A 24,152-nucleotide genomic window follows, 5' to 3' on the forward strand; every position below is an offset into this window, starting at 1 on the left:
AATGGATGAAGAAAATGTGATAGATGTATATGATATATATCTTATATATATCATATAAATATATATACATATAAGGGTTTATTCAGCCATTAAAAAGAATGAAATTGTGCCAGTTTTTCAGAAAAAAAATAGATGGAACTAGAGACCATAATGTTAAGTGAAATAAGCAAATCCCACAAAAGCAAGTAATATGTGTTTTCTATCATTAGTGAAAGCTATGGAAGTCATGAATATAAAAGATGAACTACTAAGGAGGTAGAAAAAAGAAGGGAAAAAGGGAAATGAGAGAAGGGAATAGAGGGAATGAATATGATCAAAGTATGTTACATGCATGTATTGAAACATCATAATGCAATTGTGTAACTTTCATAGACACAAAAAATAAGTCAAGACATTGGTAGGTGGTTTAAAAGAGTAGCAGTATTTAAATTATGGAAGAGATTTTCAATATAAACAATGAACCTAAGATTCATTTCCAGATTATATGAAGCATGTCCATAATGCAGGAAATAAAAGACAGGCCACCAAATAGAAAAGAAAAAATATAGGAAAAGACAGTTGCTCGTGTATGTTTTGTAGAAACCTTTTCCATGACTCTCAAGATCAACAAGACCATTAAACAGACAGAAGATCTACTTCAAAGATGACAATTGGGTGAAAGAGGAGTGTCACATAGAGATTCACTCCAAAACAGCAGTTCAGGGAGGAAAGGATGCATGTGGGAATTGAGAAGATCTTACATTCAGTTCACAGGAAAGAAAATTACCATCATCCTAAAAAGACTCTTTTACTACGGATATTTCCCAGAGCTCCTTTCAGATCCCGATTCCTGAACTGTAGATAAAGGGATTCGGCAGGGGTGTGACCAGACTGTACAACATAGCCACAATGACATCCTTCTCATTAGTGTTATTGAGTGAGGGGAAAAAGTAGAGTGCAATAATTGCTCCATAGCACAGAGAAACAGCACAGAGATGAGAGCCACATGTGGACAAGGCTTTGCAGATTGCCTTGATGGAGGGGGTTCTCAGGATGGTGGCCCAGTGCGGCCATAAGAAACCAGAATGCATACAAAAGGCAGGGTAACAGCCACTGTTCCTATAGTGAGGATAGCCAGCTCATTGACAGTACTGTCTGAGCTGGACAGCTTAAGTAAAGCAGAGAGGTCACAAAAGAAGTGGGGCAGAAGGAGAGACAGAGTGGGTCACAGAAGGAGAGATGGAGTAGGAGGAGGGTATCCACAAGGGCAATTATAGAGGTTAAGACCCAGGACACAATTACTAGTAGAAAACAGAGACTCTGGCTCATGATGGTGGAAAAGCAGAGAGGGTGATACATGGCCACATATCTGTCATAGGCACTGAGTTTAGAAGAAAGCTGTCAAGACTCTGGAATAGTAAGACAAAATATACTTGGGGAACACACCCTGCATAGGAGATGGGTTGACTCTGTCAGCACATTCATGAGCATCTTTGGAGCTGTGACTGATGAGAAAGAGATGTCAGTGAAGGCCAAGTGGCTGAGGAAGAAGTACATGGGGGTGTGGAGGTGAGAGTCCAGCCTCATGAGCAGGTTGATAAGCAGGTTCCCCAGCACTGTGGTCAGGTTCATGACTAGGAAAAGGGCATAGAACATGCCTTCCTCCTCTGGCCTGATGGGGAACCCCAGAAGGATGAATTCTGTCACCCTGCTCTGATTATCTCTTCTCACACTCTTTTTTCTTTTACTGGAGATGAGAAAAGAGAAGGAAATGTAAAAGACTGAGCTGTCATTGTGACTATTACATTGTAAAAACATGTTTTTGAACTAGTCAGTATGTGAATATCTTAAGCTTTTGACACAGTATGGCCTAGCACTAACAACCTAGTAATGATCTCAACAAAGAATCATATTTGTCCAAACATCTATTTGGGGAGTTTGGTGGATAGTAGAGTTTGAAATCAGGGCCATACGTACTAGGCAACTGCTCTACCACTTGCACCACACTCCAAGACCCCAACACAACATCTTTTGAAGAACTATTGACCATCAGAATGATCAAGTCAGACCAGGATCAAACTTGAGTACTGAAGCACATGATGCATATCTGACATTAGGGAGTTAGGGAATGTATGTTCATGGTCTTAACAGACTATTATTTTACAAGAGTCTAGAGTGATGAGGAAACAGTCCTTAAGTGGTCTTCGAAAGGAGAACTGAATATAGAAGCCTGTCATATTAAGATAACAAAAATGGGAGCTGACCCAGTGGCATACCCAGCTAACCAGGAGGTAGAAATCAGAAGGATTGCTATTCATAGTCTGCCCCAGCAAGAAAAAAAAACTAATGAGGCTTCATCTTAACAAACAATCTGGTGTGTTAGCATGTGCTTGAAGTTCCAAGTATGTGGGAGTTGTAAGTAGTAGGGTTTTGGTCCAAGGCTGACCCAAGTAAAAAGTACAGGATCCTATATGAAAATAACTGAAAGAAAAGGGACTAGGAGTGTGGTTCAAGTGATGGAGTACTTGCTTAGCAAACACAAGACTTTGAATTCAAACTCCAGTTCTGCCAAGAAACCCCAAAAGATTGTACAAATGTGCACACAAGTTAAGTATTGGAGAGAACAATGTTAGGGTATTTGCAGAACAGAAAATACATATTCAAGACCATAGTCAGTCTGGGAAAACATGGAGTTAGAGAACTAGCCAGGAGCCTCAGTAGATAAGGCATTTCATAGAATGTTTCAATTATATTCTCAAAGCAAAAGTATACCCAAGAAAAGATTTAAGTAAAGAAGTAATAACAGTTTTGAATATCTTTCGATAGATAGACAGATAGATAGTATTACAGAAAGTAATATTATCAGGAACCTGAGCAGATCATTGTGATAGATTACTACAAAATTATACCTGTGTACCTAGGTTGTGGCAGTGGAGATGAATAAAATTATAGATATTTGGAAAAAATTCAGAAGAGAATCCAACAAGACTTAATGGGAATTAAAGGTAAGCAAAAAGGGCTATGGTTTTACACCTTCCTCTCAAAAATTAGATGTAAAATTAGTTTGAGATAAATTGTTGTACATAGAGAATTTTTGCCTTCTTATTTCAAAATATGTATAGATTCTCAATTCAAGATAAGTTACATGCTCTGGTATAAGGAAGGGTAGAATCTAGGGTTCAGGAACACTTACAATGTTCGCACATATACTAGCAAATGATCACATGCACTTGTGCTACTTAATGTAAATTCTATGCCTGCTCAGACATGGACTGCTAAATGATGAGCACAGATATCTTCAACTACAAGGAATGGAAAGGTCTGTCCATTTCTCTCTAGAATTCATGAAACACAGTGAAACAGATGAAATCATAAGGGACTCAAATTCCCATTGTGACAGGCATAAGTTCATATCCACACAAGAAAGATATCTACATCCACAGTTGCTCCTGAGAAATTCATGTGAGGTCTAGTTTTACAAACCATAGAGAAGTCCTGAGAGACAATACTCCCATCTCCATATTAGAGACAAACAGGATATAATTGTTTCACTACCTTTGTCTCCCTTGGGGCATGAACTATTTGTTGAAGAAGGCATAAGAGAGTTCACCTTTGAAGGAATAATGATGAAAACCACAAGGCTGCCATTAGGAACTTCGTGGCACTCCAACCTTCTTGCCTTCTCAATTTTCTTTGGGGAAAATGTTATTAGGAGTCTATAATACACCAATCTGGAGGCTGACTCTTATAACCAAAATCTCTTGATTCTGAACCTCATGCTTTTTCAAGAACACCAGAAACACTTTAAAACCTTCACTGTCTGCATAAAAGAATGAGAAAACTTATCTCTCATCATCATCATCACTGTTCCCCTCAAAAAACTCAATCCGTGCCCAAAGCTATATTGTCAGTACCCCATTAGCATACAATTCTCATAATTTTATAAAATAATCTTTAATGCATGGTTTCCCCTCAGTGCCTGACAAAACTAATCCCAAATCCATTTCATACATCACCATCTCCAATTATTCAGGGTCTTGTAGAAAATTAATTCCTGGTGAAGACATTTGAATATTTATAAATGTTAATTTGTTCCATTTATGTCAAATTCAACCTGAACTTATAACTGGTATGAGAATGAAGTAATCCTGCAAAATGTTTAGATTTCATGAATGGTTGATGTGTCCTATAGATCATGGTTGATTATCTGATTCCCTCAGATAATGCTACAATTGACCTGTTTTCCCTGAAGTCAAGGGGGCACAAAACTTCCCTCCTTCTAAACCCAGAGAAGGACACACCTCCCTCTTTCTGAACATGCAAAGAGATTGTAAAATGTCAATGACTCTGCATGATTTCTTATTTGATTAGCTAGTATGATAAAAAGTATCTCTTTGTATTAACAATTGATGTTACTGCCTACCCAAGTGTCAACCCACTTCCTAGAGGACCTCATCTATATCCTCTATCACACCAAGATTCTCCAGTCTTTCTGAGTCATATTCAAAATGTATCCCCTGGTACTGCACATAATTTAATAATGAAATACACTCTTATACACAGGCACACAAAGTTTAATAGCAGATAAGTAAGATTAACAGGGATTTGAGAGATAATAGCTCCAAATGGGCTAATAGCCACAGCCAAGATGGACAACTTCAATAATAATCACAGAAAAACATATTGAAATATAAGTAGGGTTCCACTGCAAAAAAGAAACTGGAAATTACTTTTTCTTTTTCTTGACATTTTATTAGTGTATATTAGTTGTACAAGGAGTGGCTCATTTTGACATTTCCATATGTGCTTACAATGTTTCTTGATTAGATTCACCTCCTCCATCATTCTCCTTCATCCCACTCTGACCCTTCCTTAGGACAATTTCATTGAGTTTCATTGTTCTATTTTCATATGAGTATACAAAGTGCATCAACTGTATTCACCATCCTTCACCTTCTCAGTTCACCCTGCTACCTCCTACTTAAATAGGACTTATTACATTCTTGTCCTTCATTATTTAAATGTACATTAATTGTTCAAAGGGGTTTCACCATAGAATTTCACAGATACACACAATGTACTTTAATCAGATTAACCTCTCTATTAATCTCTTTCTCTATCCCCTGATTCCCTATTATTCAATAGCTTTTTCTGTGCATTTCCTTATTCCATCTTCTACACCTTTGCAATGTATTTTAATATTATTGACTATCATTCTCTTTTTCTCTCCAGCCTCAAACAGTCCCATTATGATATTAAAAACATGAGATATATATATATATATATATATATATATATATATATATATATTTAGATTTCACTTCACTCCGGTCAGAATGACTATCATCACAACCCAAACAGCAATGAATTCCGGGAGGATGTGGGGGGAAAGGAAACCTTGCACACTGTTGGTGGAAATGTAAATTAGTGCAACCATTACGGAAAGCAGTATGGAGATTTCTCAAAAAATTAAAAATAGAGGTTGGCAGAGTGGCTCAAGTGGTAGAGCACCAGCCTAGCAAGCACAAGGCCCTGAGTTCAAACTCCAGTACCACCAAAAAAATTAAAAATAGAACTATACTTCTAGGCATATATCCAAAGGAATAAAATAGATACAATAAAGACACCTGCACATCCATATTTATTGCAGCACTCTTTATAATAACTAAGTATGGGAAAAGTCCAGATGACCTACAAGTGATGAATGCATTAAGAAAATGTGGTATAAAACTGGGTGTAGTAGTTGGTGCTTGTAATCCTAGCACTCAGGAGGCTGAGAAAGGAGGATCTCAAGTTTGAGGCCATCCTAGACTACAGAGAGAGAACTTGTCACAAGAAAAAGTAAGAAAAAAGAAACAAAAATGTGCTGTATATGCACAATGTAGTATTGTTCAACGATAAAGAGTGAAATTACGTTGTTTGCATGTAAATGGATGGAACTGGAGATCATCATGTTAAGCAGAGTAAGCCAGGTGGAACAGATTCTGCCCAGAGGTGGGGGGGGAGAGGACCCAAATAATGTACACATATGTAAGTAAATGTAAAAATAATAAAATTAAAGTAAAAAGTAAAAAATTAATTTTCAATGTAAAAAAGTATACAGAGACATAAATAAGTGTACAGTGTGATGAATTATCACAGAAGAAACACATCTGTGTAAATATCCATCAAAGAAATAAACCTAAATAATGAATCCAAATTCACGGCTATTTCCTCTAGTGTGATCTAGTGTGTCCTCTCTTTACATATGCATATTCATCCACCCCTCATTCTCCTCTTACTCTGTGCTCCGGTTGACCAAGAGAGGTCAAGCATGTCAACCAGGTCATGGTACACCATGTCTGACTTACACAAGTTGAGCTATGTATCAACCACCAGCTGGTTTAGGCCACTAAGATGCAAAAACTGAGAAATCCTCTGGTTTCCAGACAGGTGCCCAGGACGGAGGAGACAACACCAGGAAAGTACAGAGAGAAGCACATTTAGAGATAAGTTACATCCTTCTTCACAGTTCTCTTACAACTCCTCTGCTGAGTTCTGGGGTCATGTACATACCCCTGTCTATCCAGAGGCTTGCTTCTCTGTTCCACCACACCCACAATGATTGCTCTGACACTGGTTGGCCTGGTCACTGAGTGCTTGGGCTGTGTCTCCATTGTCTCTACTTTGGTAACACTGGCATAATTCTGTCTCTTGTTGTTCTCTCTTCTTTAAAAAAGGATATGGAGGATTTTGTATGCCCTGTTCATAAGATACACCTGCTACCCAGTAGAGCATTCCATTAATATTGGAGGGATTAAGCAACAAATGGAGTCTGTTCTTCTTATTCTTCACAAGGCCTGATTAGTACCTCAACCTATAAATGTGGGACTACATAGTACCTTCTCTGGGTTCAAGGAGTGGATCTTGCTTTCCCATTGAGACTATTCTACCAAAGGACTGGGGAAAGACATGCTCCAGCATACATGAAGCTGGGCATGCAGGACTGTTGTCCCAGACTGATTCTAGAGCAAGATACCCACAAATATGCTGGGATCTGAGTGCAGTACAATACCACACCACTAGAGTCAACCAGATACAGGCTTTAGGAGAATTTCTTTCCTTGGATTGATTTCTGGGTGCTGTATTCTGGACCATTGGACAATGTGTATGTTTTGTGCCACTAACATTGTTTTGTTTACTGTAGCTTTGTACTATGTTTTGAATGCAAGGATTGTGTTCTATTATGTCTATAGATTTTCATATGTTGAACCATCCTTGCATCCCTGGAATGAAATCAACATGATTATGATGTATGATATTTTTTACGTGTTGTTGGATTTGGTTTACAAGTATTCTATTGAGAATTTTTGTTCATTGAGGACATTGATCTGTATCTTTCTTTTCTTGTGTGTCCTTACATTGTTTTTGGTGTTAGGTTTGGGAAGTACTAGCTTTGTAGAATGAGTTTGGTATCATTTCTTCCCTTTGTATTTTTTCTAATAATTTGAAGAGCATTGGTGTTAGTTCTTTAAAGCTCTGGTAGAATTTAGCGTTGAATCCATCTTGTCCTGGAAGTTTCTTTTTTGGGAGACTTTATTATGACTTCATTTTCTTTGCTTGTTGCATATCTGTTTAGTTTGTTGATATCCTCCTGGTTCAATTTTGGTAGGTCATATACATCTAGAAATATACCCATTTCTAGATATTTCAATTTAATTATAATATAGGGTTTCAAAATAGTCCCTAATTATCCTCTGAATTTTTTAGTATCAGTTGTAATATTCCCTTTTACATCTCTAATTTTATTAATTTTAGTCTTCTCCCTTATTCTTTTGGTTAGTTTAACTGAAGGTTTGTCTATCTTGTTCAGCATTTCAAGGAATCAACTTTTTCTTTCTTTGATTCATTGTATTGTTCTTTTAGTCACCATTTCATTAATCTCTGCCTGAATTTTTATTATTTTTCCACCTACTAATTTTGGGGTTGATTTGTTCTCGCTTTTCGAAGACCTTGAGGTGCATCATTAAGTTGTTTGTTTGAGATAACAAGATTGTATTAGTGGGTCTGTCTGAGGGGACTACAGGAGATGGGAAAGGGAAAGAAAATGTTGGAGAATGAAAAATATTGAAACAACCCATTTATATATCAATATAATATAACATAGTTCACAGTAAGCTGTTGAATATTAGGGGAGTATGATGATGGGGAAAGAATAGGTAATGGAGGAGGGGTTAATTTGATTAAGACATAATATATCTAGGCCTGAAGAGCCAAGGCAAAACCCCCTTGGACTATCAATATACATTTTTAAAAAGATGGACAGAGGGATAAAACAAGTCTTTTCTAGGGGTGAGTGTAAGGAAAGGGTGAATGAAGGTGAATATGGTTTATGTATTTTGTATTCATATATGACAGTAGAACAATGAAACCTGTTGAAATTGTTCTAAAAAAGGGGGAGGAGGAGAGGGATGAGGAAGGAGGGAGTAAATCTGACTTATAATATATATTATACATATGTAAATACCACAATATGCTACTAAAAAATAAAGTTATACAAAAGTTAAAAAGAATTTATTAGCATACATTAAGTGTACAAAGGGGTTTCATTGTGATATTTACATACATATAATGTACTTTGATCAAATTCTATATTACTCTATATTTCTGTCTTATACTCTGTCTTTTGTCTTCCCTCTCTTTTTTTAAAAAACAGTTTTAGTGTGTTTCATTGTAGCATGTTCAGACATATATAATATTCATCCCCCATCACCCTTTCCTTTCCCCCTACCCTCTGAGTGGTTCATCCCCCAAACAGTGCTCTTTTTACAATCATGTCATTATTACTTTTATAGGTCCAGATTTACATATTTTCTAATGAAAATATGTGATATTTGTCTTTCTGAGCTTGGCTTATCTAGTTCAACATGACAATCACCAGTTTCATCCATTGTCCTGAAAATAATGCAATTTCATTTTTCATTTTTTTTCCTTTTTCTTTTATTATTCATATGTGCATACAAGGCTTGGTTCATTTCTCCCCTCTGCCCCCACCCCCTCCCTTACCACCCAGTCCGCCCCCTCCCTCTCCCCCCCCAAATACCCAGCAGAAACTATTTTGCCCTTATTTCTAATTTTGTTGTAGAGAGAGTATAAGCAATAATAGGAAGGAACAAGGGTTTTTGCTGGTTGAGATAAGGATAGCTATACAGGGCATTTTTCTTTATGGCTGAAGAATAGTTCTATATATACTGCAATTTCTCTATCCATTCATTGGTACATTGGCACCTAAGCTAAATCCATAACTTGGCTATTGTGAATAGTTGCCACTATAAACATGGGTGTGTAGGTATTGATTGAATATTGACTTACATTTCTTCAACTATATGTTCAAGAGTGTTATCATAGGCTCATATGGCAGTTCTATTTTTAGTGTATTGAGGAAGCTCCATACTTATTTTCATAATGGTTGTACTAATTTGCATTCCCACCAACAGTGTATGAGGTTCCTTTTTCCCATAATTATCACCAGCATTTGATATTGTTTCATTGATAATAGCTATTCTGATTTGGGTAAGATGGAATCTAAATGAAGTTTTGATTTGAATTTTCTTTTTTATTTATTTTTTATTGTTGTGCTGGGTAGGGGTACATTGTGACATTTACAAAAGCTCTTACAATATATCAAATATATCATGCTTGAATTCACCACCTCCACTATTCTCCTTTATCCTCCCCCCTCCATTCCTGGAATAGTTTCAGCAGCTCTCATTTCTCCATTTACATACAGGTGTACAGAGTATTTGCACCACATTCACCCTCCCTCACCCTTTCCCATTCTGTCCAAATATCAATTCGCATTTTCTTTATGGCTAAGAATGTTGAACATTTCTTCATGAATTTTTGTTCATTTGTGCTTTTTCATTGGGGAACTATCTGTTCAATCAATTTGTCTATTTGTCAATTCAATTATCATATTAAGTAAAATAAATCAGTCCCAAAAAGACAAGTATGAGATGTTTTCTCTCATTTATGGAAGCTATGGGGGGAAAGAAAAGAAACAGGTCATAAAAGGAAAAGGGGGACTACTAAGGAATTAGACAGAGAGGGAAAATGGAAAGGGGAGAAGAAAGTAAGAGTAATGGAGGGGTGAATGTGATCAAAGCATAATATACATGTAAAGAAATATAATGACACCTTACATGTTGTATCATTTTATTACAATCATTTTATTGGTACAAACTAATAAAAACATAGCTTAAGATTAGTGTGTTGGCACATGCCTGTATCCCAACTATGTCTGAGGCAGAATAGATAGCTTTAAAATGTAATAGTCTTTAAATTGTGGAATGGATTTGAAATATAAGCAATGGACCTAGTCACTGGAAAAAAATGGCTCACCTCCACACACTTAGATTGATAGAAAATGTAGCATGTGCCTCCCAGTAACAAAGTCATGGGCACTGAAATTTGGATAGAAGGCTATCTCTGTCACAAGTAGCCAGTAAACATAGCCTGAGATGCTTGACCTTATTAATGATCAGGAAAATAGAAAGTAAAAGCACAAAGATACATAATTTCCTACACTTTCAAATCATTTAAAATTCCGTCAATACCAAGTGTTGTTTATGAGGTAAAAGGAACTCCCATAGTCTGAGGAGAGAGGTTTAAATTAGTATAACATTTTTTAGTGGGACTGGGGGTTTGAACTCAGGGTTTTGCACTTACAAATCAGTCACTCTGTCTCTTGAGCTACACCTCCAGTCCATTTTGCTTTGCTTATTTTAGAGATAGGATCTTGCAAACATTTGCTCAGGTTGGCCTCCAACTGTGATCCTCCCAATCTCAGCCTCTCAAGTAGCTAGGATTAAGGGCATGAGCCACCAGCTTAAATTAGCATAGACTTTTGGTTTTTTGGGGTGGTATAGGGTTTGAACTCAGGACATTGTGCTTGCTATGAAGGCATGCTACCACTTGAGCCATGCCCCCACCCTTTTGTTTTAGTTATTTTTCAGATAGGGTCTCGTGTTTCTTGCCTGGGCCATTCTGGACCAAGATCCTCCTACTTAAGTTTCCCACATCGCTGGGATGACAGGTGCACACAATCATGCCCAGCTTCTTTCATTCAGATGAGAGCTCACTAGCTTTTTGCTCAGGCTGCCTCCTTATCTCTCTCCCAAGTATCTGGGATTACAGGTATGAGCCACTGTCTCTGGCTAAATTAACATAAAGTTCTAAAAGTTCCTAAGCTATTTTTTTTTATTTTGGGTTATTTCTCCCCCCTTCCCCCCACCCCTTCCTTTACCCTCTCGCCCCCTCCCTCTCCCCTCTTACCCCCTTGTTACCAGGCAGAAACTATTTTGCCCTTATCTCTAATTTTGTTGAAGAAAGAGTATAAGCAATAATAGGAAGGACCAAGGGTTTTTGCTAGTTGAGATAAGGATAGCTATACAGGGAGTTGACTTGCATTGCTTTCCTGTGCATGTGTGTTACCTTCTAAATTAATTCTTCTCGAACTAACCATTTCTCTTTTTAAGAGCAGTTTTATTAAAAATAGAACAGAAAATGCTCCTGTACTCTTTCTTCCCTACTTGTCCATGGTTTCACCTATCAACATCTTGTATTGGTGTAGTACATTTGTCATGATTGAACTAATATTGATAGATCAGCATAAACTATCTTAGAGTTCACTGTTTGTGAACCTAGCTGTGACACAGCATGGTTTCCTTGGTTTTTCTTTGGTTTCTACAAATGCCTAAGAAATGTATCGATACCACATCACACAGAATAATTTTCCCCCCTAAAAAGATAATTTGCTCCTCTTATTCATCCCTCCTCTTCCTTTACACCAAACTCTTAGCAACTACTGATCATTTTATTGTCTCTAGGGTTTTGCATTTTCTAAGATGTCATATGGTGGGAATCATATAGAATGTACCCTATTCAAACAGACTTCTTAGAGTAACTATTTTGTAGAAATGTTCAGTAATGATAGTTAAATCAGAGCTACACATACCTTGCACTCCAGTAATTCTTCGGGCACACAATGTGTAAACACACTGGAGGCACATACAAGAATATTGGGAGCATCATTGTTCATAATAGCAAAATTCTAAAAGAAAAAATGGGGTGAAATAGAGCAGATAAATATACTGTAGTGTCATAGTAGAATGTGAAAATATGTAGACGAATTTCACAAGAACAACAGTAGACAACCAAAGCAAAATGTGGCAGGATTAACATAGTCTTATTTCATTTATATGATGTTCTTAGGCAGGAAAAACAGGGATCAAAATAATGATGGAAAAATTCAAATCAAAAGTAAGAGATTATTGGAAATAATTATTAGCCATAATGAAGAACAAAATTATGTCCTTTTAAGAAAAATGGGTGGAACTAGAGATCATTATGTTAATTGAAATAAATCTCACAAAGACAAATATCCTTTAAAGCAACAGAGGCCAACAGGAGAAGGGGATCAAGAACTAGAGAAAAAGTCAGTTTGAGAAAAATCAATTTAGAATGTAACACATTTGCACATGGAAGCAATGTTAGGAATCTCCCTGTATAGCTATCCTTATCTCAACTAGCAAAAATGCTTTGTCCTTCTAATTATTGCTTATATTCTCTCTTCAACAAAATTAGAGACAAGGGCAGAACAGTTTCTGCCTGGAAGCAAGGGGGTAGGAGGGGAGAGGGAGGGGAAAGAGAGGAAGGGGGCGGGGGGAGAGGGAGAGGGAAGTGGGAAGGAGTAGGGGGTTGGGGGAATATATGACCCAAACATTATATGCACATATGAATAAATGAAAAAAAAACAAATATCACCTATTTCTCTCATATGTGCAATTTGGAAGAAAAACATTGAAGTAAAAAGAGGATTATTGGGGTATGGAAAGGAGGAGGGCTAAGGGGAATGAGAGAGTACTATTGGGGCTGAATACCATGAAAGTATATTATATGCATGTTTGAAAATGTCTTGTTGAAACCTCTTACTTTGTACAATGTATTCTGATAAAAAGGAAAATAGTCAAGATACTCAGTTCCTTTAGGAAAAAGAAGATCAATTGAGGGACCAAAAGAGCTTCAAAACATTGTTAATTATGCCTAGAGACTATTAAATGAGTATTTATTTTAATATTATTATTTAAAATGGATTCATATGTCACATATATAAGGCAAATAAACATTGAACAATACAACAATATATTCACATATGTTTAGAATTGAATATTTCATGTTTTTTGTTTGTAAGTTATTTCAATCTTTTTGCAAATATAAATAAAATTTTCAGTAAAAATGGAAAAAGATGGCTCAAAGATTAAAGACCTTAATGTAAGACCTTAAACTGCAACTACTCCAGGAAAATATAAAAAAAATATTTCAAGATTTAGGTACAGGCAACAAGTTTCTGAATGGGACTCAACAGTGCAGGCACTAAGAGCAAGAACCAACAAATGGGATTGCATCAAATTTAAAAAGCTTCTGCACATCAAAGGAAGCAATCACCATAATGATGAGACAGCCCACAGAATGGGAGAAATTCTTTGCCAGATATTTATCTGATAAGGAATTAACATCCAAAATATATAAAGATCACAAAAACTAAATACCAAAAGAGCAAATAATCCAATTCATAAATGGGCAAAGGAATTTATTTTCAAAAGGAGTAGAATCAATAGATATCTGAAAAATGTTCAACATTCTCAGCCATAAAGGATATGCAAATCAAAACTACACTGAGATTCTATCCTACCCTGGTCAGAACGGCTATCATCAAGAAAACAATAACAAATGTTGAGGGGAAAGGAACACTTATACGCTGTCGTGGGAATGTAAATTAGTGCAGCCACTATGAAAATCAGTATGCAGATTCCTCAAAACACTAAAAATAGAACCACCATATGTTCTAGTGGTACCACTCTTGGGCATATAGCCAGAGGAATATAAGTCAGAATACAATAGAGATGTCTGCATACCAATGTTTATGGCAGCACTATTCATAATAAGCGAGCAATGGAATCAATCTAGATCCCAGTCAGTGAATGGATAAGGAATATGTGGTATATGTAGGACTATTCTTCAACCATAAAGAGGAGTGAAATTATGTCATTTGCAGGGAAATGATGAAACTGTAGAGCATTGTGTTAAGCAAAATAAGTCTGACTCAGAAAGACAAATTTTGAGGCCACCTGTCATGGCTCATGCCTATCTTCTACTGAGGATGTTACCCAGTGCTCCTTTCATATCCCGGTTTCTTAGACTGTAGATGAAGGGATTCAGCATGGGTGTGACCAGACTGTACAACACAGCCACGATAACATCCTTGTCATTAGTGTTACTGGTTGAGGGGAAAAAGTATAATGCAATAATTGCTCCATAATAAAGAGAAACCACACAGAGGTGAGAGCCACATGTGGACAAGGCTTTGCAGATTCCCTTGATGGAGGGAGTTCTCAAGATTGTGGTCCCAATGTGGCCATAAGAAACCACAATACATATAAAAGGCAGGGTAATTACCACTGTTCCTACAGTGAGGATAACCAGCTCATTGATGGTGGTGTCTGAACTGGACAGCTTAAGTAAGGCCGAGAGATCACAGAAGAAGTGGGGCAGAGTGTTGTCTATAAGGAAGGAGAGACGGAGTAGGAGGAGGGTGTGCACAAGAGCAATTGCAAAGGATAAAACCCAGGACACAATTACTAGTAGGAAGCAGAGGCTCTGACTCATGACGGTGGTATAGCCACCATGATGATGGCCACGTACCTATCATAGGCCATTGAGGTCAGAAGAAAGCTGTCAAGACCCCCAAATAGTAAGAAAAAAAATTCCTGAGAAATGCACCCAGAATATGAGATAGATTTACTCTGTGTCAGCATATTCATGAGCATCTTTGGTACAGTGATAGATGATAAGGAGACATCAGAAAAGGCCAAGTGACTGAGGAAGAAGTGCATGGGGGTGTGGAGGTGAGAGTCCAGCCTGATGACCAGGATAATGAGCAGGTTCCCCAGCACGGTGGTCAGGTACATGGCCAGGAACAGGGCATAGAGCATGCCTTGCTCCTCTGGCTGGATGGGGAGCCCCAGGAGGATGAATTCAGACACACTGCTCTGATTATCCTTCTTCATGCTCCTTTTCTGCTGTTGCTGGAGATGTAAAAGAGATGGAAATGAGTTGTCATTGTGACTATAGCATTGTAAAAAAAAAAGTATGGTTTTGAACTACTCAGTGTGTGCATTTACCCTGAATTTCTCAAGCTTTTGCCACACTAATGAGCTAGGAATGGTCCTCACAAAGGATGTTATTTTTCTAATGAGGAACCAACATATCTTTTGGAGAAACTATGAACTATCAGAATGATCATCAGATCAGAGCAGGGTCAATCTTGAACAGTCTAGAAGTTCTGAGATTAGGGAGTTAGGGAATGTATGTCCATGATTTCAGTAAACTGTCATTTTGCAAGAGTCTATGGTAATGAGGAAGCACTTTCTTAAGTGGTCCTGAATATAAGAGCTTGTCAAATTAGGATTATAAAAAATGCCACTCTAGTTAAGTGTTTAGAGAGAACAGAGCTAGGCAATTGAGAAAATTCAAGGTCAGCCTGGGAAAGGCATAGCATTGGAGAATTATTGAGCCAGACTATATAAGTACTTTTCTGTTATAATAGAAAATTTTATTCTATTTTAAAACAGTAGTACACTGAAGAGGAAGCTTAAGCAAAGAAGTGACTAAATGTTTTAAATCCTTGCTGTCTGTGGGTAGAGATCACTTCGTAGCAAATCATGAAAGTCAGCAAGTATCTGAATAGAGATTGTTGCAATAGTACAAAATAATAGCTGTTTCCATATGGACTGCAGCTATAGAGATGAATAAAATTTTGGAGATTTGCAGTAAAATATGGCATAAAACCCAACAAGACCTAATGTCTGAATAAGGAAAAAAGAGGTATGTTTTCCCACTATCCTCTCAAAAATTAGAGAGAAATTATTTTACATGGAGATTTTGTTGGGCCTTATCCTTTCAAAATCTGTATATAAACAATTCAATGTAAACCACATTTGCATGGAGCTGTCTATCATGCTCTGTTTATGAGTGGTAGAGTCTAGAGATCAGTAGCACACACTGGACACACACTCACATACACACACCCAAATGCATCAAATCATACTACCTAATGTAAATTCTACTCCTGCTCTGTCAAGAGCACAGAGAATGAGGACAGATACCTTTAGACACAAGTCATGGGGAGGTTGTCCATTTCTCTCTGATGGCACAAAATGTAGTGAAACAGGTGAAGGAGCTCAGGGCCTCAAAGTTCCACTGAAACAGGCAGAATTATCAGCTCAAAATCAAACAAGATAGCTATATTGACAAACTTTTGTTCACAGCCTCTGATAAATCAAGAGAGTTGTTATTTGGCAAATGATGGAGAAGACCCAGGGGGAAATATACCATCCCCAGCTTCAAATTAGAGACAAACAGAATATAATTGTTTCATTGCTTTTGACTCCCTTGGGTGAAGAACTACTTGTTCAAGGAGGCAGAAGGGAGGTTCTTTCTTGGACGAAAAACAATCATAACCACAAGGCAGTCATTAGGAACGTAGTGATTTCACAAATCTTCTTGCCTTCTAAGTTACATTGGAGAACATATGGTTAGGAGTTCATAATGAAACTTTTTTATGTTGTTTTATTATTCATATGTGCATATAATGCTTGGATCATTTCTCCCCCCTGCCCCGACCCCCTCCCTTACCACCCTCTCCACCCCCTCAAATAGGGATATTTTGACAGTTTCTTTACCTATTTGTATTCCTTTTATTCCTTCTTCTTGCCTAATTGCCCAGGCTAGGAATTCCAGTACTATGTTGAACAGGAGTGGAGATAGTGGGCATCCTTGTCTGGTTCCTGATTTTAGAAGGAATGGTTTCAGTTTTTCTCCATTAAGTATAATGCTGGCTGTAAGTTTGTCATATATAGCTTTTATAATGTTGAAGTACTTTCCTTCTATTCCTAGTTTTCTTAGAGCTTTTATCATGAAATGGTGTTGGATCTTATCAAAGGCTTTTTCTGCATCTATTGAGATGATCAAGTGGTTTTTGTCTTTTCTTCTGTTAATGTGGTTTATTACGTTTATTGATTTTCATATGTTGAACCACCCCTGCAATCCTGGGATGAAGCCTACTTGGTCATGGTGAATGATCTTTTTGATGTGTTGTTGAATTTGGTTTGCCATCATTTTGTTGAGGATTTTTGCATCAATGTTCATTAAGGAGATTGGCCTATAGTTCTCCTTTTTGGAGGTATCTTTGCCTGGTTTTGGGATAAGTGTAATACTGGCTTCATAAAATGTGTTAGGCAGTTTTCCTTCCCTTTCTATTTCATGGAACAGTTTAAGGAGGGTTGGTATCAGTTGTTCTTTAAAGGTCTGATAGAATTCAGCAGAGAATCCATCAGGTCCTGGAGTCTTCTTTTTGGGGAGACTCTTGATTGCTGCTTCAATTTCATTTTGTGTTATAGATCTATTAAGGTGATTAATTTCCTCTTGGTTCAGTTTTGGATGATCATATGTATCTAGAAATCTGTCTATTTCTTTAAGATTTTCAAATTTATTTGAATATAGGTCTTACAACCTTCAATATTCTTTCCCTAGTTTCTGGATTTGTTGTTTTAATGATGATATGTCATGGGGTAGTTCTATTTTGATCTGGTCTGTTTGGTGTCCTGGAGGCCTCTTGCACCTGTATGGGAATATCTTTCTCTAGATTTGGAAAATTTTCTGTTATTTTGTTGAATATATTAACATTTCCTTCGCTTGCACCTCTTCTCCTTCTTCGATGCCCATGATTCTCAAGTTTGGTCTTTTGATGGAGTCAGTGAGTTCTTGCATTTTCTTTTCACAGGTCTTGAGTCGTTCAATTAATAGTTCTTTAGTTTTTCCTTTAATTACCATGTCATCTTCAAGTTCTGAGATTCTGTCTTCTGTTTGTTCTATTCTGCTGGATTGGCCTTCCATTTTGTTTTGCAGTTCTGTTTTGTTCTTTTTTTCTGAGATTTTCCATATCCTGGGTGGTTTCCTCTTTAATGTTGTCTATTTTTGTCCTGAGTTCATTTATCTGTTTATTCATTGTGTTCTCTGTTTCACTTTGGTGTTTATACAGTGCTTCTATGGTTTCCTTTATTCTTCTTTTGCTCTTTCAAATTCTCTATTTTTGTTGTCTTAGAATTTCTTGAGTGTCTCCTGTGCATTTTGGTTGACCCTATCCAGTATCATCTCTATAAAATTCTCATTGAGTACCTGTAGTATGTCTTCTTTTAAATTATTCTTGTGGGCTTCATTAGGTTCTTTGGCATAAGTTTATCTTCATTTTGTTGGAGTCTGGATCTGAATATCTGTTTTCTTCATTCCCCTCTGGCTCTGTACTAATTTTTTGCTGTGGGGAAACTGGTTTCACATCATTGTCCTTGGTGTTGTTACTGTCCCTATACTGTGTGCAATTAAGTATTTTCTGTCTTATAATAGTAGCACTAGTGATATTTAGAATGAAAGGGTAAGAGGGGATGGAAAGCAAAGAAGTTAAAGGAAAAAGGAAGAACAAATAATCAAGTAGAAAAAAAGCAAAACAAAGAAACAAACAAAAAAAGTTTCATAGATATAAAGAGGGAGAGACAGTGTACTAATCAACCATAAGCTAAAAAGGCATTTGAGTGACAGAGAGAGGATTGAAAATAAAAAATAAAAAGAATAAAGGTAAGAATAAAAATAAAAACTAAGTAAATGAAAGAAATATATATATAAATAAAATAAAATAAAACAAAATGAAAAATAGAAAAAAAACCTCCAAGTTCAAATGCAATGAAGTTTCAGTCTTAATAATTTTGGTGTCCATCTCAGCCTCCAATCCTGGAGATGGTACCTCAGTTGTTGTTCTGTAGCTGTCTCATCAAAGGGATGCATAAAATAGAACAAAACTGCACAATAGAAAAAACCCACAAAGTGTCCCAAGTTCAAATGCAATACAGTGTCAGTAAGTTTTTCAGCATGCAGGTGTAGTTCGGTTGTTTTCTCATCAAAGGTAGGGAGAGAGAAAAAAAAAGAGTCTGGAGACAGGTCTGTGAATGGCTTGCCTGCCCGCTGCTGTTAGTCTGCTGTTGCTGGAGGCATTATTTATGCAGATCTCTGGGGTGAGCTTAACACTCACCTGGCCCCACAGGCTTTGTTTACTCAGAGTTCTCCTGTGCACTGCTACAAGCTTTCCCCTTTCCAAGCACACTGGGGGAGGTGACACTGCACCCGCTTTCTCCGGCCTGGCTTGTTTATTTACAGTTCCAGGAAGGATTCCCCTCCCCCCCTTTGGCGCTCAGTGTGCCCCACCTTCTTTGCAATGTGTCTTTATTGTTATTGCTTATTACTCGGTTTTCTTTTTTCCCCGGGTGGAGGTCGGTCTGTCCAGAGGGCTATGCTGTTCTGGCCCAGGGTTGTCTGTGGGAGTACCACATACCACTTAGCTCACCTTTTCCACGTCTTCCCAAGCTGTCTGGGCGTGGGCATCTGGTGGCCCAGGGGCCATCCTGGTTTCTCCATTTAATGTGAAGTGGAGATTCTCTGTGCTGGCTGAAGGTGTGGAGGGGTCAAAGTTTTGCCTCTTCTTGGTGATTTTGCCTGCAAGGTGTGTCTCCAGTGTCTCTCTAAGATTTCACTATAGGAGGCACGCTTTCTGCTTCCTCCCTCTAGCTGCCATCTTGGAATTCCCCATAATGAAATTTGACCATGAAATTGAGTGTTTCATGGAAATGCACATTTTAACTATAAGTCATAATGTTACAATATTTCTCTATTACTAAAATTTCTACTTGTACACACTATCATAGGCAAAGGAGCAGCTTAAATTTATATTTCTAATCTCTTCATATCAGTTGGATTTTATTAAGGTTTCAATTTGTCTTTCTTTGATTATATTGAGGTTGGCCATCTTTTTCATGGTCAAATTTGTAGACCAGTGATGCCTTGTACATGTCCAACCAGAGACATAAGAAGAAATTCATAGGAATGTTGTTCCTAAATGGAAAAATAACAAAGAGGAAGCTCTAATATTTTTACATAGGGAATGTTGTAGAGCAATTACATGTTGTAGATGAATTAAAGAAATGTGATAATGGAAGGAAAAACAAGGCTCCAGAGATATAATAAACACTGAAACCAAGAATTATATGTATTTGCATTTTTATCAACTAATGTATCCTCCTCCACTCCCCAAAGAATTTATATGCTGAATCCCTAGTCCATAGTGTGGCTGTATTTGGAGATGGAGTCTCAAAGGACCAATTAATGTTAAGTGAATCATAAGGATGGGACCCTAGTCCAATAAGATTAGTGTCCTTTTAACCATAACACTCTTCTCCTCTCCTCACTTTTTTCCTCTCCTCCCCTCCAGGATGCCCTTCCCAGCCATTACATCTAAATGTAAATCTTATTGTTATTCTATTACCATAATCACTCTTGGTCATTTTTCACCTGATAGAGATGAAATGAAATTAAACTCTGTCTGTATTCTTTTTTTTTTGGCAATAGTGGATTCTGAACTTGGAGCCTTGCACTTGCTAGGCAGATACTCTACCACTTGAGCCATACCCCCAGCTCTTTTTTCTCTAGATGTTTTCAAACAGTGTCTTTCCTTTATGTCAGGGATGCCTTCTGTTTATGCTTTCTGCATACCTAGAGTCAAAGGCACATGCCACCATGCTTAGCTTTTATTGGTTGATATGGGGTCTCATGAACTTTTCACCCCAACTGGCCTTGAACCACAATCCTCCTAATCTCTGCCCCCTGAGTTGCTAAGATTACAGGTGTGAGCCACTGCAGCCTGGCTAAAGGTATGTTATGTAATTACATGCAACAATATGCTCAGATACTAACAAGCCAGTCAATCAATGGAGCTATTTGTATAGTTGATAATGGAACTGGCTCTAGCTCTGAAATTATCTGGAACTCTGGTGCTTATGCTGCCATTGGCACTGGAGGTGGCTCTACCTGTGAAGCTAGATGTAGAGCTGCACTGGAGGTTAGAGAACCTCCAGTCAAGAACTCCATCTCTATGAAGTCTTCCTAGACAGCAGACCCAAAGGGCTGGTCTAGGCTGTGGAGAATATGGGACAATGAACTGCCTTATTCTCTGGGTGTCAGTGGGTCTCCCATTGACATTAACTGGGCACAAAGGACTCAGACAGATTCTAGCTAGATTATACTTGTTTACTATACCTTCTGTAGTATGGATGGTTAAGAGAATACCACAACACTAGGATCACCCAGATCTGGTCTTTGGGAAAGTTGATTCCCTTAGATTTATTTATTTTAACTCTATTTTGTGCCATTGGTCTATGCATCAGTTTTCATGCCACTACCCTGCTGTTGTAGTTACTATAGCTTTGTAGCATGTTTTAAAGTCAGACTTTTGTAATTCCTCTACTTTTGTTCTTTTAGCCCAACATTGCATTGATTGTTAATGGTATTTTGTGGTCCCATACAAATTTTAGGATTGTTTTTTCTATTTCTGCAAAAAATACCATTGGTATTTTAATAGGAATTGCACTGAAACTATTTTGGGTATCATAGACACTTCCCATCCCCATGAACATAGGGTGTCTGTCATTTTGTGTGTCTTCCTTAACTTCATAGATGCTTTTGTAACTTTCTCTGTAGAGGTCATTTACTTCTATTAAATTGGTTCTTAGGTACTTTGTTTTATTTTTGTAGCTATTGTGACTGGTATTGCTGTCTTGATTTTTTTCTCAGCTATTTTTATTAATATAGTTAAAAGTTCCTGATTTTTGTTTGTTGATTTTGAATATTGAAATATTGTATTCTAAATTTATCAATTCTAATTTTAATGGATCCTTTATGTTCTCCTATATGTAAAATGATGTCATCTCTGTGTAAGTATAATTCTATTCTGTCCTTTCCTATTTTGATGCCGTTTTTGTTTTTCTTTCTCTTCTGTTATTGCTATGGCTAAGACTTCTAACACTATATTAAATAAGAGTAGTGAAAATGGACAACCTTGTCATGTTACTAAAAAAAATATTTCTGCTTTTCCCTATTCAAAATGGCATAGGCTATGGCATATATAAATATATATAAAATATATATTTTGTGTTGAGGTATAGTCTTTCTACATCTAATTTCATATATCATAAGGTAATTTTGAATTATTTTAGGGGGGGTGGGAACAAGTATTTTCCACACTCTGTTATGTTGTGATGTTGAAATTTATCAACATGTTTTATGTATCTATTGAGATGACAATATTGTTTTTATTCTTCATTCTGTTGATATTATATGTTATGTTTATTTATTACATATGTTGAGCAATCCTTGCATCCTGTGATAAGTCCCATTTGACCATAGGATCTGTATTGCTGTCAAATTTGATTTGCTAGAATTTTTTGCGTATTTTTTTAGTGTATTTGCATCTATGTCCCTCAAGGATATTGGTCATGCCTAGCATGAATCAGGCCCTGGATTCAATCCCCAGCACTGCAAAAAACAAAAACAAAAAACACTATATATAACAGCATAGCATATATTATTTTAAAACCATATAGCATTATCAACTATACAATAATTTTAGAAAATATACCACAAGTGCTCATGAATGAAATAAATGGATATAGTGATTGTCACTAAAGAAATTGGCCTTATTGACAAATTGGCCTGTTTTATATCTCTGTTCCTCAGGCTGTAGATGAAAGGGCTCAACATGGCTGTAACTAAATGACAGAGGCAATTATGTCCTTGTCATTGGAGCCCCATGATGAAGAGAAAAAGTAAACACTTGCAAGTGTCCCATAGTACAAAGATACCATAAAGAGATGGGAGCCACAAGTAGAAAATGTTTTAAAGAATCTCTTAGTGGAGGGAACACTCAGGACAGTAGCACCTATACAGACATAAGAGGCCAAGAAGCTACTCAAAGGCATGATGAAAAGTATTCCTCCTTCAGTGAAGATGACCAGCTCATTGAAGGAGATGTCTGAGCAGCTCAGTTTCAGGAGGGCAGTGAGGTCACAGAAGAAATGAGGAATGGTATTGTCAGCACAGAAGGACAGCTGGACTAAGAGAAAGTTGTGCAACAGTGCATGGACACAACAGAAAAACCAAGACCCAGCTACTAAGAAGACACACAGCTCCTGCCTCATGACAGCAACACACTGCAGCAGTTGACAGATGGCCACATACCTGTCATAGGCCATCATTGCAAGAAGGAAATTGTCAAGACATCCAAAAAGAACAAAAAAGTACATTTGAGAAATGCAGCCTTCATAGGTGATGAATTTTGCTGAGCCTGCAGATTCACCAGCATTTTTGGAACTGCAATAGATGAAAGGGAACTGTCAGTGAAGGCCAAGTGGCTGAGGAAGAAGTACATGGGGGTGTGGAGGTGAGAGTCCAGCCTGATGAGCAGGATAATGAGCAGGTTCCCCAGCACTGTGGTCAGGTACCTGGCCAGGAACATTGCAGAGAAGATGCCCCTCTGCTCTGGCTGGATGGGGAGCCCCAGAAGGAGGAACTTGGATGTGCTGCTCCGGTTCTCCTTCCTCATGCTGTTCTTGTCTCTGTTGGGAATTAGAAAAAGTGGGAAGTGCAAGTGAACATGGCCATCACATTACAGCAATGCGCTTTTAGTACAAAGATTCTTGATTTTACCTACACTTCTGTTTATTTCTCATGCTTGTTGGTACATGAATTAAAAATGTGTTCCATTCCAGTTCCAATGAGGCATCAAAACTTCACATTGAAGAAGTGTCTCTCCAAAGAAACAAAAGATTATTAGCCCTTTATTCAAAGTATGTTTATTTAACAATGGCCTAGTCCCCATCATGTCTGAGTATGTAAGTTGATAACAGTGGATGAGAAATGCTAAGTCTCTGTGTAGAAGGAGTTTACATCATTCCATGAAGCCAGATTCAAATCTCAATAGTTTCCTCTGTTTGGAATGTGAAATGGACAGCAGGAAACAGATATCAGTCATTTTTTTTTTTTTGGTAAATTACTGAGTATCATTTCTTTTCTATAACATAACCTAGCTTCTCTTTACCATACAAAGAAAACATTGCCTAATCTCACTTATGTGTGGAACTTTTAAAAAGTTAGATACATAAATATAGATAACTAAATGATGGTTATAAGTCATTTTA

At 37.3% G+C, this 24,152-nt stretch overlaps 3 pseudogenes; all 3 read right to left on the reverse strand.

The window, feature by feature from the left end:
• Positions 1-768: 768 nt before the first annotated feature.
• On the reverse strand, positions 769-6,635 carry LOC109675268 (olfactory receptor 1J21-like; annotated as a pseudogene).
• Positions 6,636-14,163: 7,528 nt separating this feature from the next.
• On the reverse strand, positions 14,164-17,915 carry LOC109675267 (olfactory receptor 1J21-like; annotated as a pseudogene).
• A 4,666-nt stretch (positions 17,916-22,581) lies between these two features.
• Positions 22,582-23,557, reverse strand: LOC109675269 (olfactory receptor 1J4-like; annotated as a pseudogene).
• Positions 23,558-24,152: the final 595 nt, after the last annotated feature.

Source organism: Castor canadensis, chromosome 13, assembly GCF_047511655.1.
Source record: "Castor canadensis chromosome 13, mCasCan1.hap1v2, whole genome shotgun sequence".
In the NCBI taxonomy this organism is placed as follows: Eukaryota; Metazoa; Chordata; class Mammalia; order Rodentia; family Castoridae; genus Castor; species Castor canadensis.